At 35.4% G+C, this 16,447-nt stretch overlaps 1 pseudogene; it reads right to left on the reverse strand.

The window, feature by feature from the left end:
• Positions 1-1,439: 1,439 nt before the first annotated feature.
• Positions 1,440-14,627, reverse strand: LOC110798848 (protein NRT1/ PTR FAMILY 2.7-like; annotated as a pseudogene).
• Positions 14,628-16,447: the final 1,820 nt, after the last annotated feature.

The raw sequence follows: 16,447 nt of genomic DNA on the forward strand, positions 1-16,447 counted from the left end.
TGGTTGGGAGTACTTGATCGATCGTCTGTAATTAGGATTTATTTCACATTCGGAATTTAAAAAGTTTAAACCTGTAACAAAACCTGTAATAATCATCAAAACGATTAAAATGTGTGGGTTATTTGGACGATTGAACAATTGGAAAATTTGAAGCTGTTTTTGTTAAATCAATTTTTGGCTAACGATTTTCGGAATTTAAAGAGTTAAAACCTGTAATAATCTTCAAAATGATTAAAATGTGTGGCTTATTTGGACGATTGAACAATTAGAAAATTTGAAGCTTTTTTTGTTAAATCAATTTTCGGCTAACAAATTCATAGCATTTCTGAATTAAAATCCGACTAATTATGTTTAAATTTCTTCAATTATTACAGCTGTTTACCTCAAAATCGATCAATTTCTTCAGTTCCCTGGATGAATTCGGAGAGAAGAACAGGTAATTAAATTCATGCGAAAGAGTGGGAAAACGACTGTCATTTCTGTTCAATTTCTGGTTGAATTTTCATCAAATCATTGTTAACCTTGTGTACATCGAATCTGCATTTCAGCAATTACAAAGCTCAATCATACAGAAAGAACAACAATATTGAAGAAAAGGAGGAAGAAGAAACTTCAATTACTGGTACTGATCCTTGAAGTCGTCGCAACACCCCAATGATGAAGAATTAAAGTATCAAAAGTATCTATTATTTGCAAGATCTTCAAAAGTACCAGTAAATGCTAAACTTGACCACTTAAAGGTACTTTTCTTTTACTTTTAGTTGGTTATTTAAAGCATATTATAGTCTGAAATATAAATTACCCACAGCAAATGAGTTCCTCCAAAATTTTGCTTCTGAATTGTGCTGTTTACAAGTTTGTGTATTGCTTATTAATGCTCTTTTCGTTGGCTTCCTTAAAGTCTGGCATTATTTATCGGTATAGTGGTTGATCATAAGGCATATGAAACTGTTTAGCATGACTTCGTGTTTGTGAGGTCAACACGAAATGGAGAAGTGGGGAAATAGTCGCGACAGCTGCTTGTTTTTGAGGTAGTAGGCTTGTTGAGTTGTTTTATGCTTGCTATTTTGTCTTATTCTTTCTCTCAGGTTGGATACCTTGATTATTGCAAGAAACGAGGCTTTGTCACCTGCTATATAAGCCCCTGTCCACCAGCGAAGGGAGAAGAATAATTTTATATTGTCATCTAGAGACACAAAAAACACCCAGGCGAGTATTTAAAACATCTGAATGGCTTCCTTACATGGTTTGGGAAGGTAACAAGCAACTACAACTTTCTGAAGGCATTACGCAAGTAGTTCATTCTATGTCGTCTAATTCGTAAATGAAAAACGTATTTAATACACTTTTCGATTTCATATGTAGTAAGTGTTTTTTCTTGTAAAGTGACTTTCAAATTGTAATTATTATGACTAATAATTTAATATTTTTTTATTTTGCTAACTTGGGGGACGGCGCGCGTTAGCGCGTCGGCCAACAACTAGTAGAAGAAAGTAAGAAAAATTGACCGTTGCTACAATTGCAAGCACCCAACAAGCATTATCAACCCTACCAAGGTTTATATCATTTGGTAGCCAATTACTCATCCGACCAACCAAATCTATAAATGCTGAGCTCATGTAATAACCACCTGCAATATGCAAAGATATCATAGCAGTTGATGTACTCCGTAATGACTTGGGAAATTCTTGATAATACAATGCCACCTCCGGTGAAAAATAAAACCCTTCTCCGATACCCATTATAGCTAATGGAATCATGAGCCATAAGGCCGATAGTGGAGCTATAACTTTTTGTTGGTCCATCATGTGGTAGACTTTGATTGAACTGAGTCGTTTTCTTTCAATAAGAGCAAAAGCTATTGCGGCAAGAATGTTGCTAACATGGCCAATTCCAATTCCTTGTAAAAATGTCAAACGCCGACCAGTGAGTTTCTTGTAAGTAGGGTATATGAATCGATCGAGTGTGGACGAAGTGATAGCCGTGAATACAAGAGTGACGACTGTGAATGTTCCTGCTGGAATTTCGAAATTAGAACCCATATGTCTATCCATTACTAATTAATGCCATAAGCACCGTGAAACTAAGGATAACTCCTATTGCACCACCAAGTAAAATGCTACTTGACCATAATGGCAATATTTTGATTAACTTCTTTAGATCTTCCACTTCTTCCACTGTGCATTGATTCCATGATTTTGTGCCATTTACGTGGTTCTCCCCTTGTTTAATGAATGCTGCTTTGTTTAGGAACCTTCAACATCAAAAATAAAAGTCAATAACATGTGAGATGTTCATGAATATAAATAAATAAATAAGTCATTTATGATCACTAGTGCTTACTACTAGTCAGAGCTACTTTATTTAGTACTTTCAACATCTAAATTAAACATCCATCATATTGTTTATGCATGGTTTACTACTCAAGTACTACTACATACACACTTCTTTCGTTTTAAAAAGATATTTACAGTTACTATTTGCACGAACTTCAATGTAATATTTAACTACTAATCCAATTTCGGATGTGAAAAAATTATAAAATTTTGATATTCTGGAAATACATACCGAGATCAATCTGACAAGATCTTACATGTAACGTTTTGATGTATATAATAGTGAGAATTTGCGGTCAAAGTTTTTATACTTTGGACACATTTTCCAAAGCGTAAAAAACTTTCAGAAATGGAGGTAATATATAGTATTTGGTTTAGTGGTAAAAGTTTTTTTTTTACAACCTTAAATAAATGGTACTCCGTATCAAACTTAACTATAGCTAATTAAAGGCTATTAGAAACGACTCTGCATATATATGGGCCAGGACATACAAAACGCAAATAAGACAATTATGAAATGCATACCTGAGACTTGTAGTCGGCTCTCCATGCTTGATGTTTAGGCTTGTCGAATTGATCGGCTCCCATGGTCCCTAGTATAAATCGGGTTCCTCCAAGCCCAAGTGATGCTAATGTAAGAGATATGTAAAGAAAGGAGTATTGAAAGGTCGTTGGTGGTACACAAATTGAGTTAAGATCACATTTAGGAGGCCTCAATGACTTGATAGTAACTATCAAAGTAAACATAACAACTCCCTGCAGATTAATTGTAACCTTTTGTCAAACATCATGCCCTGAGATCAAATTTTCCTAAGAACAAGATTAGTGCTAGTCTAAGAAAACTTAGAGAAAAAAGTCTCATTGGGCATTAAGATAAGACCTCTTGTTTAAGTGGGTGAGTATGCATTAATGAAAATCTAAGCAAATAGTCTTGGAATATCGAAACTCTATTGCAGACGATTAAACAACAAATTTGATCTCAAATAATATATTTTTTAAATTTTTTATTGTTTTCACAAGTCTTAAATGGGTATGAGGGGTGAAGTGAAAGAATTGAATAAGTCTGAAAGAGTCTTGACATGGAATCTGCGAAATTAAAAATCAATAAAAGTTAATAAAACAATCAAAATAAGAAAATTTTAAGCTCAGACTCCACTCATATTGCTATAAAGCTAACAAGTTATTTGTTCTCGGATACACCTTAAACTAGGTACTCCCCAAGAGACTTTTTCTATATATAAAAATAAAAAACTAACCTTATAAAATTGAGTTTTTGTGAGAAACAACCTTATAAAATTGAGTTTTGTCAAAAACTACCTTATTAAAAAAACAAAGTTGTAATTAATTTTCTTATTAAAAATTTATGTTGTAAGATACCTTTGGTCGAATTATAAACATATATTTTAGATTACGGGATTGACTTTAATAGGTGTATCTCACGTGGTATCAAACGAGAAAAGCGGTAAATAAATGACACGTAAGATGTATATGATAAAGTCAATCTCGGAATTTCGATCGAGTCAACGTTAATAATTCATAAAAGGTAGTATCTTACAACATAAAAAAATTTATAAGGTATAATAACAACATTTAAAGTAGTTTTTTTTTTGGCAAGCAAGTTAAGATTTTATTGATCCTACATCAACAATTTACAACAAGTGAGGGGAGAGGAGAGAACTCCAACAGGCCCAAACAAACAGGAGGCTAAGAGCACCTAGCCTAAAACACCAAGTACACAGAAACTACAAACTGTGAAACCACAAGAGATCACTACTAGAGACTTTTTTACTGATCAGATGTTGTACACGATATTTGACATCCCCTTGAATGTCTTTAACAAGTTTCTGAATGCTAGGGACTTGCAGCTTCCAGATGCAGGTGTTCCTAGCTTGCCAAACATGATACACAGTAGCAGCAATAGCAGTATAAGCCACCCTCCTTCTGAAATCACTAGAAGCAGTTCTCTGAACCCTTCTGAGTAAAGCAATGAGGCCAGACTTGCAATGAGCGAAATCAAGCCATTTTAACACAGCAGTGCCACACACCACACTATAGGTGTACTCAAAAAACAAGTGTGCCACAGTTTCTGGCTGAATACCACAAATAGGGCAACTACAATCAGCAGCAATCCCCATTCTGTGGAGTCTGAATCTGGTTTTTAATTTATCAAGAGTAGCCAACCATAGAATGAATCTATGTTTTGGAATTGACAGTATATTCCAAATATATCTGTGCCACTGAACTTTTTCCCATTGAGCCAAATTTCTCAGATACATCTCTTTAATGGAATATCTAGTTCCCTGAAGCCATTGAGTATGACCTTGCTGAATAAAGTGATTTTTAACCTGACAAATGTACTTCACCACCCAGCTAGCAGCAGTAGAGGGGGTGAACTGAGCCCAATCATGATTTTTGACATATAAAGCATGCAACCATTTAACCCACAGGTTATCTTTTTTTTCTGTGCAATAGCCCAAGCTAACTTGCCAATAGCAGCTTGGTTCCAGATTAGCAGATTTCTAAAACCCAAACCCCCCTGATTTTTTGCTTCACATAACTTATCCCATGCCAAAGCACCAGGTCTGCTGTCTTCATAGTTACCATGCCAAAGGAAGGATCTGCAATTTGATCTTCTTCAACACATCCTTGGGGAAAACAAAGATTTGTGCCCAGTAGACACAGATACTCATTAAAACTGAGTTAACCAGTTGCATCCTACCAGCAAAGGAGATGTTCCTTGAACTCCAAATTTTGATTCTAAGAACCATTTTATCCACTATGGCCTCACAATCAATAGGTTTCAGTTTACATGTGCTCATAGGAACCCCTAGATATCTGAATGGAAGGCTTCCAATCTTGAAACCAGTAGCAGCAGCAATGTCATCCAAAACAGTAGAGTCAATTCCACAGCTGTAAAAGGAGGATTTAGCAGCATTGACACCAAGGCCAGTAGTGTCAGCAAACACCTGAAAACCATCCAACATCAACTGGATCACCTGTTTTTCACCTTTGCAGAACATGAGTAAATCATCTGCAAAGCAAAGGTGATTGAGGCCAAGCCTTCTGCATCTAGGGTGGAAGCTAAAGTTAGGGTGATCACTCACTGTAACCATAGCCCTAGTAAAGTATTCCATGCAGAGGGTAAACAGGAGGGGAGAAAGGGGATCCCCCTGTCTTAAACCCCTTTGTGGCTGAATCAAGTCAGTAGGCACCCCATTGATTAAAATAGAGTATTGAGTGGTGGTAAGGCATGTCATAATCAGGTTGATGAAATGAGTAGGGAACCCCAAGTCAATCATGATCTCCTTGATAAACCCCCATTCAACTATATCATAGGCTTTCCTGAGATCCAACTTCATTAAGCAACATTTAGCCTTTTGACCTTTACTATACATTTTCACCAGATCTTGGCAAATAAGAACATTATGCAATATGGATCTGCCAGCCACAAATGCCCCTTGATTCTGAGAAATGATGTCAGGAAGAACTGAGTTAAGCTTGTTACAAAGCAACTTTGATATGCACTTGTATAACACAGAGCAACAGGCTATAGGTCTGAAGTCTCCCACAGTAGCAGGAACACTGACCTTTGGCACTAAAGTAATTGAGGCAACATTTATCTCTTTTAGGATTTTCCCAGTGGCAAAGAAATCCTTCACAGCATCATAAATATCATCTTTCATAGTGTTCCAGGAGTTCTTGAAAAAGAAACTGCCAAAACCATCCATGCTAGGTGCTTTGTTACTTGGGATGTCATCAAGAACTTTTTTGATATCATCAACAGAGAATTGGCAAAGCAGCAAATCCTTGTGAGAGTCAGTGAGTCTAGCCCCCCTATCCATGATTTTTGGTAGAACATGAAGTCTATTTTCTTTTTTGGAGCAGAAAAGAGTTTTATAGAACTTCACAAAAGCAGCCTGCACCCCATTCTCAGTTCTGATCCACTCACCCATTTCATTCTGGATAGAATGAATACAATTTTGCTTCCTTCTTTGTTTTATACTCTGGTAAAACACTTTAGAGTTTTCATCCCCATGTTGCAACCAGTGACATTTTGCAGTTTGCTGTAAGTAAGAGATGAATCTGTCATTAGCAACTCTGTAATTCTGTGCAGCCATTTTCTCTTCATTGATCAGGTGGACATTGAGGGGGGCAGCATGAATTTGTTGCTGAGTATCCAAAAGGATCTTGTAGCACTTGTGTTTTTCAGCTTCCACATTACTAAAAGCTTCCTTGTTCAGCAGTTTGAGGTCTGCTTTTATCCACTTCATCTTTTGCAGAACTCTGTACATTGGACAACCATACACATATCTTTTCCAGTTGTTGTCAATGATCTCAGTGTAATTTGGGGAAGTTGCCCACATGTTAAAAAATCTGAAAGGCTTCCTCTGAGCTCTAACTGCATAGCAAGAGAGAACCATTGGACAATGATCAAACTCTCCTTCTGGGAGAAAGGCAGCTTCCATATTGTCAAACAATGCATCCCAAGTACCATTAGCTAGCACTCTGTCTATTCTTGAGAAAACCCTACCCTCCCCTTTTTGTTTATTATTCCAAGTGTAGTGTCTCCCAACAGTTTTCACTTCAGATAACTTGCATATACTCATACAACTTCTCATTGGTTGGACCTCTGAAATCCTCACTGTGGATCCAATTCTGTCCTCCAAGTGTAGGATAGAATTGAAATCCCCCAAGACTAGCCATGCTCCATTGCAGAGAGAAGCTAGTTGCTGTAACTGGTCCCACATAGGTTCTCTTCCCTTCTTATCATTCATCCCATAAATGAAAGTGCAAAAGAACCCTTTATCACTTCTTCTAGGGGTAACATGACAATGTATCATTTGAGGGTCCATGTGTATTATGCTCACAGTAAAAGAGTTAGGATCCCACCCAACAACAATTCTACCATTATGGTGACAACTGAGATTAGAAGTGAAACACCAAGATGGGCAAACATTCAGATAAAGGTCCCCCATCTTTGGTGCTTTCACCCTTGTTTCTAAGAGGCTGAACAACTTGATGTGGTGAGACATGATCATGCTTTTCACCACCTTTTGCTTGTCTTTCCTGTTCAGTCCTCTTACATTCCAACAGAGGATACTATCCATCAGGTTCAGGGGATTTCACCGCCTGCCCTGATGCCCCAACTGAGTTGTTTACAGACTGGATCTCATTGTTGTCATGTAAAGACTCCATATCCTCAAGAACCTGGAATTTGTTACCAGTGCACACTGGTTTTAGTTGACTGCATTTCGGTCTGCTAAAGCCATTAGCTAACACAAATCCATCATGCCCAGGAGAGGTGGGAATGGGATTAGTGGTAGATGTATGGACTACCACAGGTCTAGTAGGCCGAATTGCTTTAGGCATCCATTTTTTCTGAGTGATTCTCCTAGAACAGACCTCCTGTTTATGTCCCAACCCCTTACACAGACCACATGTAATAGGGACCCATTCATACTCTACAGTCTGGTGAATGATCACCCCTTTCTCATCCTTAAACTGAATTTCAGTGGGGAACTCTTGGTCAACACACACCTCCACAAGCACTTTAGAAAACAACAATTTATCTCTATGCAATGTAGCTTGATCAACCTTAACCACTCGACCAATTAAGCCAGCAATCTTGTTTAAACTCTTTTCTCCCCAAAATTTCACATCAAGGCCAACCAGTTTGATCCATATAGGGAGCATTTTAACAGGATCTTTAGCAAAATTCTGATCAGGTGACCAGGGCTTAACCACAACAGGTTTAGAATCAAAGAATTGTGTGCTCCCCTGCAGCACTTTCTGACAATTCTCCATGGTCTTAAATCGAATAAGGTAAATCCCCCTCCCAACCAAAGACACCTTATCAATGCCATATTTTCCCCAAATGCGATGCACAAAACCTGACATAACATTCTGAGGTGGGTTTGCACCCAAAATATAACACACAACAGAGGATTTCCAATAAGCAATTTCATCTTCTACATCCTCTAATTCAATCTGGACAAGATTAACATTCGGAGGTGCAACATTATCCATATTAGGTGGATTATCATCAGTAATTAAGTGGGGAGTTAAGGATTCAAAAATGGGTCCATTCCCGCCAGAAAAATGGGTACAAATGTTCTTGCCACTATTAAGGCCAGATAACCAAGCATTGAAGTTCGATTTCACCTGAGATTGTTGTTGTAAATCACGAAGGCCTGATTCTGGTGATAGAATTTGATCCTCGAGCATTTGTTCAATGTCTGGGTGCGAAATTGTCGAAACAGAGTTATCATCCATAACCTCCATTGATGGTGCTTGAGTGTTCAGAGCTTGCGCGCGAGTCATCGGACGCGCCATTACAGTAGTGTCCTTGTTCTTCTTCCCATTTCTGGGTTGGCTAGCTTGCTTGCGAGGTCTTCCCATGGGGGTCGAGAGGATCGCCTCTTCGAAACCTCTCAAGAGCTTATGTTTCTTCCTTTTATTTATTTTTTTATTTATTGAATGTAGTTTTTTTTATAAAACACAATTTTATAAGGTATTTTTGTGACAAATTCGCCTAAAAATATAAAATCCAATAAGGGGAAAAAACATCTTTGGAATTGGGCACACCTAATATGGAGGTTAATTCTCGAGGGTGACCCAAAGTGTTGGTATGATAATAACAGGAAAACAAACTATTATAGTACAATCAATATATTCGTTCAATACTCAACCATTTTTTGTTTAAGATTTGTTCTGGAAGACTAAACTTACCAATAATGAAACAATGGACGAAACAAGAGTAATGGAGAAAGATCCGAAAGAAGAATCAACAAAGATGGCGGCGACGAACGGAAAAAAATTGATTAATCCACTGAAGATGTTGTTAATCTGAGCAGCAGGGATGTTCTTTACGTTAAAGACACTGATGAGGAATACTATTAAGTTGGAATACCATGTTCCTGATGCTATGCTTAGTCCCAAACTAGTTCCTACAAAACATATACATATACGTACAGTTTAAGGTAAATGGAAACATATCACAATATCGTGTGTGCATTATTTTAAGATTTTAAGGTAACTTAATCAATACCTAGTCAATACCTAGTATTTAAAAAAGAAAACCAACTCTATTTTAAGGACATGTAAGCAACACTATTTAGAAGACACGTGGCAGACACATAAGCATCACCACGTAGAAGACACGTGGTCAAACATATATTCCTTCTTTAAAAATAAAATTAAAAAAAAAAACTTAAAACCAGTCCAACTTGGGATCATTAATCGTCTTACAACATTCATAGTCAATGACCTATTAAATTAAATTTAATCAATTCTCCTAGCTAATTCAATTCCTCTGCCAATTTGAATGAATTTGTTTCAATTTCAATCACTCCTTAATCCTCTCTTCTCCCCTCTTCATTTTTGAACGGTTCTCAACTAAATTATTTAATTGAGTCATTAATGATTCAATAAGGGGATGAATTTGGAAAGGTAGAAGTTTATGGGATATTTAAATTCGGATTCAATTATCTATCATGAGAATATTCAATCTTCGGCAGATAAGTTCTTTATTTTTTGGAAATTACTGAAATTAGGCATACTTTAAATTTAATCATTGAAATTAAATTTATATTCTAAAAAATTTCTCTTAACTTTTAGATTTGTGGATGATTAGTATTGTTTGTTTTTTAGATTTCAAGTTCAAATTTTGAGGTAATTACTAATTTAATGGAATAATTTCGACATCATTTTACCCCTTTTGTTGTTCTATGTATTTAGTTTGATGATATTACGAGCTTTGAAAGCAAAAATTTCAAGTTGAATTCGATTGTTGATGTTGTTTTCTTGGGATATTAATTAATTTGGGTTCAACTTTTTGTGGGTTTTCTCTGTTTACAGGGGCTGCAGTTTAACTACCCGAAAGTTGTTAGTTGTGTCTTCGTCATTTTTGTTGCGGATTGTAATTGCTCATCATTTTATTTGTCTATTACCTTTTAGTGTTGAATTGTGGTTATGTAATTATGTACTACGTGAAGGAAATAATGCCCTTGGTCCAAGTATGCATTTAATGTTAAGTCTAATAAATGCGGTTCAGTGTTAATTATACAAGTTAATAATTCAGTGAGTTCAAGTGAACTGTATGCCTAGCTAGAGGCCGCTTCAGTTCAAGTGGATTAATAATATTAATCCACACCTTACTCTTGACTGAACCCGTAGGGTCACACAAATAGTACGTAAACGGATCAAGTATTTAGTGGCATTAAATACTCCATCTATGGATATTCGGAATCGACGGATCTTGGTTCCAGCGGGAGCTGAGATCGTCAAAGGCAAATAATGAATACTCCGGAAATGATGATATTGCCGGAAACGGAAATATGGATCGTGTCAGAAATATAAATATTATCCAAGTCGTAGATGTTGCCGGAAACGGAAACATGGTACGTATCGGAAAATATTATCGGAAATGGAAATATTGCCGGAATCTGAAATATTGCCGGAATCTGAAATATTGTCGGAAATGGAAATATTTTCGGACTCGGAAATATTATCGGAATCGGAAAATAATTCCGGAAACGGAAATATTAAATATTCGTTCGAAACGGAAATTAATTCCGGAATCGGAAATGTTAAATATTGTTCGTATCGGAAATGAATTCCGGAATCGGGAAATTAATCGGAAGCGCGTCGTACGAATTAGCATCGGACGAGCTTGCTAGACGAAGGCCCAGCGCGAAGCCAGGCCCACGTCCAGCAAGCCTAGCGCGCCTCACAGCAGCCCAAGGCCACGTCAGGCCCAGCGCGCCAAAGGTTGCGAGCACAATGGCAGCACGCGTGGGCTTCGTAGCTGCTGCGGGCTTTGCGTATGCGCGGGCATGGCATGCGCGCATGCGGGTCATGCTCGTGTGTGTTTGTGCTTGCGTACGAAACCTAAATCATGTAGGATTTTTTTAAGATTAAATTCCTAAAACTACTGGATAATTAATTAATAGAATTTTACTTAAATTCAGATTAGTTAATTCGTTTCCTAGTATGATTCTAATACCCGTTTCCATACCCTATAAATATGTGATTATAGTTCACAATTTATAACGAGATTTTCAAGTATTCATAAGAGTTTTAGGCATAAAATTCAGTCATTTATTTTCTTCATAAAACCGAAAACACATAGTACCTTTGGGGCGATTCTAGTTAATTAAACCTAAGGCGGATCCGGACGTGCTGCGGATTTTCTACGGAGGGACGACACTTGGAGTCCTAAAGACTTATTCTTGTTCGGTTCGGGCGCAGCAAGGGAGGGCACGCTACAAAGAGTATGCATCCTAAATTATGCTAATTGTTATGTGGCAATTAATTTGGAATCCTGGCTTTTATGATTTTTCCGCATGATTTATATTCATTTATATGTATCATAACCAAACACTACGTATTTCGTATGATCAATAATGATGATATTATTCATCATTGAGTTTTTCAGTTCTCAAGGACTTGTGTTGTTTCAAATTACAAGGGTTGATAAGAAAATTCAAAGTGAAGGATACAACATGCTACATTGGCTCTGCAACCAGCACCTATGATGGTTTCATGACAATGTTTATTTTTAGGCGGATTTTCAACTGATATTTGTTGTAACAATGTACTCTAATAGACCATTTTCAGATACTTTGTATCAGTTTTTGAGTTGGATTATTAGAATCAAAGTCAGATTATTTACTACACAATTAAAATTTTGATATGGTTGTTTCCCGTCCAGGTCCCCGTTATATAGAGTACATCATAATGCAGTTGCGCTCTTCAATGTTTTGGTCTACAGGTTAAGTTCTTTATCAAGTTTAAAAATGATGGAGATATTTTTTATTTTATTTTGGTGGAAAAATATCTTAAAGTGAACATAATATGTTTGGACAAAAATAGATTGGGGAATGAATATGTAGTTCATGTGTTAAAGATATAAATTGGATCCTTTAGTATTGTAAAAAAAAATACCTTGAATTCGACCAAAATTTTTCCATTTTTGGTAATCAACATTCATAGAGTGCATATTTAAATAAGTACAAAAAATTGTATGTGTAATGTGACTGTCTAATGTATAAGACCAACTTAATTTTTACCAAATACTTTATAAGTAAGTAGATAGTTATGTTTCCTAATCAAATAGTTATAATCAATCAAATAGTTACATATATGTTGTCAATGTATAATCAATCAAATATTTTATAATGACGACATCGTTTGTTTTATGTTTAAATAAGTTTCTTCCAAGTTAAATAAGGTATAAGTTGTATATGATTTTTTAAGTTTGATAAAGTTTAATAAGTTAATTATCTTCATACTCTAACAGCCCCTTTAGTAGCCGTTAATAAATTAAATGGTGCGAATGAGAATAAATTTAAGTGTAATTTGAACATCATAATGTACATGGTAATGGAAATTTGTCTCAAACTTGGTGTTTTTATTCATAAATTTGCATTCCCACCTATTACCACTCCCCAAGCTAGTGGTAATGGATGGTAATGAAAAATTATAAAGATAAAGAGATAACTTGAGTAAATTAGCATTACCATGGGGATGGATTCTGATTTTCTTTACAAATTTACATACAAATTTATTCCAATTGATACCGTTTATGGTCGGCTACCAAACGAGCCGTAAGGCCACATTATGTGTTCTTTTCTTAAGATGACATGTCTATTTTGTGATATATTTTTGGGGCTAGCTTATGCTTAGACAATGCTTGATGATTGCAATATTTTTTTATTTCCTAAGTACCATCATATTTGATGTTCATCACCTTGCTAATTTTTCCTTCCCAATCAAAACATTAATTGTGTTTCGATTGAAGATTTTTTTTTATATTACACAAAATATAAAAGCAACCATTTATCCAATTAAATGCAATACATACTCTATACTACCTCCGTTTCAAAAAGTTCTTTACAGTTACTATTTGCACGGACTCCAATGCAATATTTAACTACTAATATATCCAAATTCATATGTGAAAAAATTATAAAAAGTTGATATTCTGAAAGTTAATAACGAGACCAATCTAACAAGATCTTACATGTAACATTTTGATGTATATAATAGTGGGAATTTACGGTCAAAGTTTTCATACTTTGGGCACATTTTCCAAAGCGTAAAGAACTTTCTGAAACGGAGATAGTAATTAGCATGTGCAAGACAATCATTTATCCAATTAAATACAATAATACATATCCTATAATTAGCCCGTGTCTTACACGGGCCATAAAACTAGTTTAGTTAAGAATAAGGGTAACTTTTTAGTTTTAGGCCACATAAGAAAAATGGAGTATTCTTGTAGATCGGGTGTATGTAAAAGTTTTTTGAGAAATTGATGGATAATCTTATTGATTAACGAATTTGTGAATAAAATGGCATTTCGTAATTAAATTAAAGTAAACATACAATCAGAGTATTCCTTTTATTTTTTTCCATACAAATAGATAAGACTATTTTGATTATATATTTTTTTCAATTTAATTGCCAGAATGCCACGCACACCACATTACTCGAAGACGACATTGTAGTTATTGTCTAGAGCTGATCTATACATAAAAATTAAGGATACAATTAAAGGGGAAAGAAAAGAGAAGAATTAAGAAAGAAACCTAAGATAAGCATGGAGCTGAGCCACCCTCCTTTCCCATTATTATTATTGATGTCTGCATTTGAATCCATTTTCCTGCCTTCTTTCTTCTCCTCAAACTCCACAGATCTTGTTGAGGATTCCATTTTTATGCAACTCAATTGGTGAATTATAATTGAGACTCTTACTATGATACAGGATCACAGGAGAACCATCCCCAAAAGCTAGCTCAAGGGGAGGAGAGCCCATGATCCTATATAAACCCCACATCAGCCACCCATATGACCGATGTGGGACTTAAGTCCCATACCTTACAATGGACCGTAACATACTACTTACTAGTATAATATATAGAATATTTAATTTAATTATTGATCAAATTTTGTATTTCTTGTAATTTTATAATAAATTAATATCCCTCACACCATACTTCAGCAATAGGGGGTGTCCTTCGTAATCATTTGGGCAAATTCAAGTGTCTTTTCTCAAGCCCCATCCCTCCGATTGAGATAAATTGCGCTGAAATTCTAGCTATCTATCGAGCAATCCAGATTACGATAAGAAGTGAAAATATCAGAAAACACACCATCATGGTAGAATCTGACTCAATAAATGCCGTCAGGTGGTGCAACGACGACTCAGGAGGACCGTGGAACCTAAACTACCAGCTGAACTACATCCGAAATGCTCGTAGGAGTTGGCTGAGCCTGATAATCACCCATAGGGGAAGGAGTGCAAATGTGGTGGCTGATTCTCTAGCCAAGCAAGGGCTAACAAGGGATGCAGAATTTTTGGCCTGGTTGTGACAGCAGCTCCTATGTATCCCCCCTGTAATGTTTTGATTTCTATCTCTAGGCCCAATGCAATCTCTGGCCCATGCCTAAACTCGATATTTGCCGTTCTTTGGCATGAATTGAAATAAAATCAAACGCAAATTATCAAAAAAAAAATATCCTTAGGTACACATGTGAACGATTTCTAGAATAGATAATTATACGAGTAACTTGACTTCTTTTTTTTTTTCCTGTTTTTAGCAAACATTTCAACTAATAAGACAGTAATAATACTACTATATACTTTGTATTAACTATAAAAAAAAACAATATACTACTTTGATCGTATTATTATATATTCCCTTCCATCAACTTTGTGTCGATTATAGCGATTAAATATTACAATTAGGTAGCAAATTAATTGATTTATGATTCTTTTTTTTTTGACAAAGGCTAACTAAACAAAATTAAAATTGATTTATGATGATGGATGCTAATGATGTGAAGAAACCAATTTTTTTTTTTTACACGGTCGCTTGTACTTTGTAAAGTTTTGATTGTACCGCCTTATAAGGTAAACTGGTTCTATCATGCATGTATAGATTATGGTTTATAGTGGTGCAGGGATCCAAGCTTTGTAAGAACAATTCCTCTTTTATTTGTTGGTGGTTTTACATGTTAATTAATACCACTTTTGTTTCAAAATAATTTTTACGCTTTACATTTTGATATGTTTCATAATGATATTTACATACGGAGTATTTTGCTTATTTTATTTATGGTTATGAAATTTTATTATATTATCCTTCATATCCATAACATTTACAATTTTTCACTAATTTTCTCTTATTCATTTTTTTTCTTACATTCACCCACCTTTTTATACATTTATCTTACTTTATCCATATTTTATTATATTCACCCACGTTTTCTCACACTCTTCATCTTATCTTAAGATCACTACAAGAATTCACAGTTTTAACTACTTCAACAAACAGTCGATAAACATCAGAAATCAGTCGGTAATTTAATCACCAACCGCTAAACGGCCGGTGAAAGTTGGTTGGTAAACGGCTGGTCGGTAAAATTTTATACCGACTGTTTAGCGGTAGGTAAAATTTTACCGATTGCTAATCAGTAGGTAATTACCTACCACTAGGCTGTAGGTAAATATGTTTGTGCTAATATTAATAGTAAAGATCATTTTAAAAGAGAGTAAAAGGCACTATAACCATTCTATTTTCTCATTTTCTGTTCCTCTTTTTGATTTTATTAACTTTTTGTTGTCATGGTTTTCCATGACATTAGACGTTTCATTTCATTTTTATATACCATTTTTCATATTTTTTTTAAGGGACACAGTTTTGTAATTGAACAAAATTCTCTTTCTTAGTGTTTTCTTTTATGAAATCAATTAGTGACTTGAACAAAAAAATTTTTGACAAATTTAACATTGAAAGCAAGGTTCCAAGTATATGAATATATAGGGCCCCCTGATTAAAATATAATACTAATAATTGGTTCCTCTACTGAGCATGATCCAGTGCAACTAGGAATGGTAATGGATCGGACTCGGTCCGGATGTAGTAAAATCCAGATCCGATCCATTTAAAATTCGGACTCCAAAATTGCATCCATATCCAAATTCATTTACAATTTGGACTCTAAAATTGCATCTATATCCATATCCATATCCATATACATATCCATATCCATATCCATATCCATTTAAAATTCGGACTCCAAAATTGCATCCATATCCCATATCC

The sequence above is a fragment of the Spinacia oleracea genome, chromosome 1 (genome assembly GCF_020520425.1).
Source record: "Spinacia oleracea cultivar Varoflay chromosome 1, BTI_SOV_V1, whole genome shotgun sequence".
Taxonomy (NCBI): domain Eukaryota; kingdom Viridiplantae; phylum Streptophyta; class Magnoliopsida; order Caryophyllales; family Amaranthaceae; genus Spinacia; species Spinacia oleracea.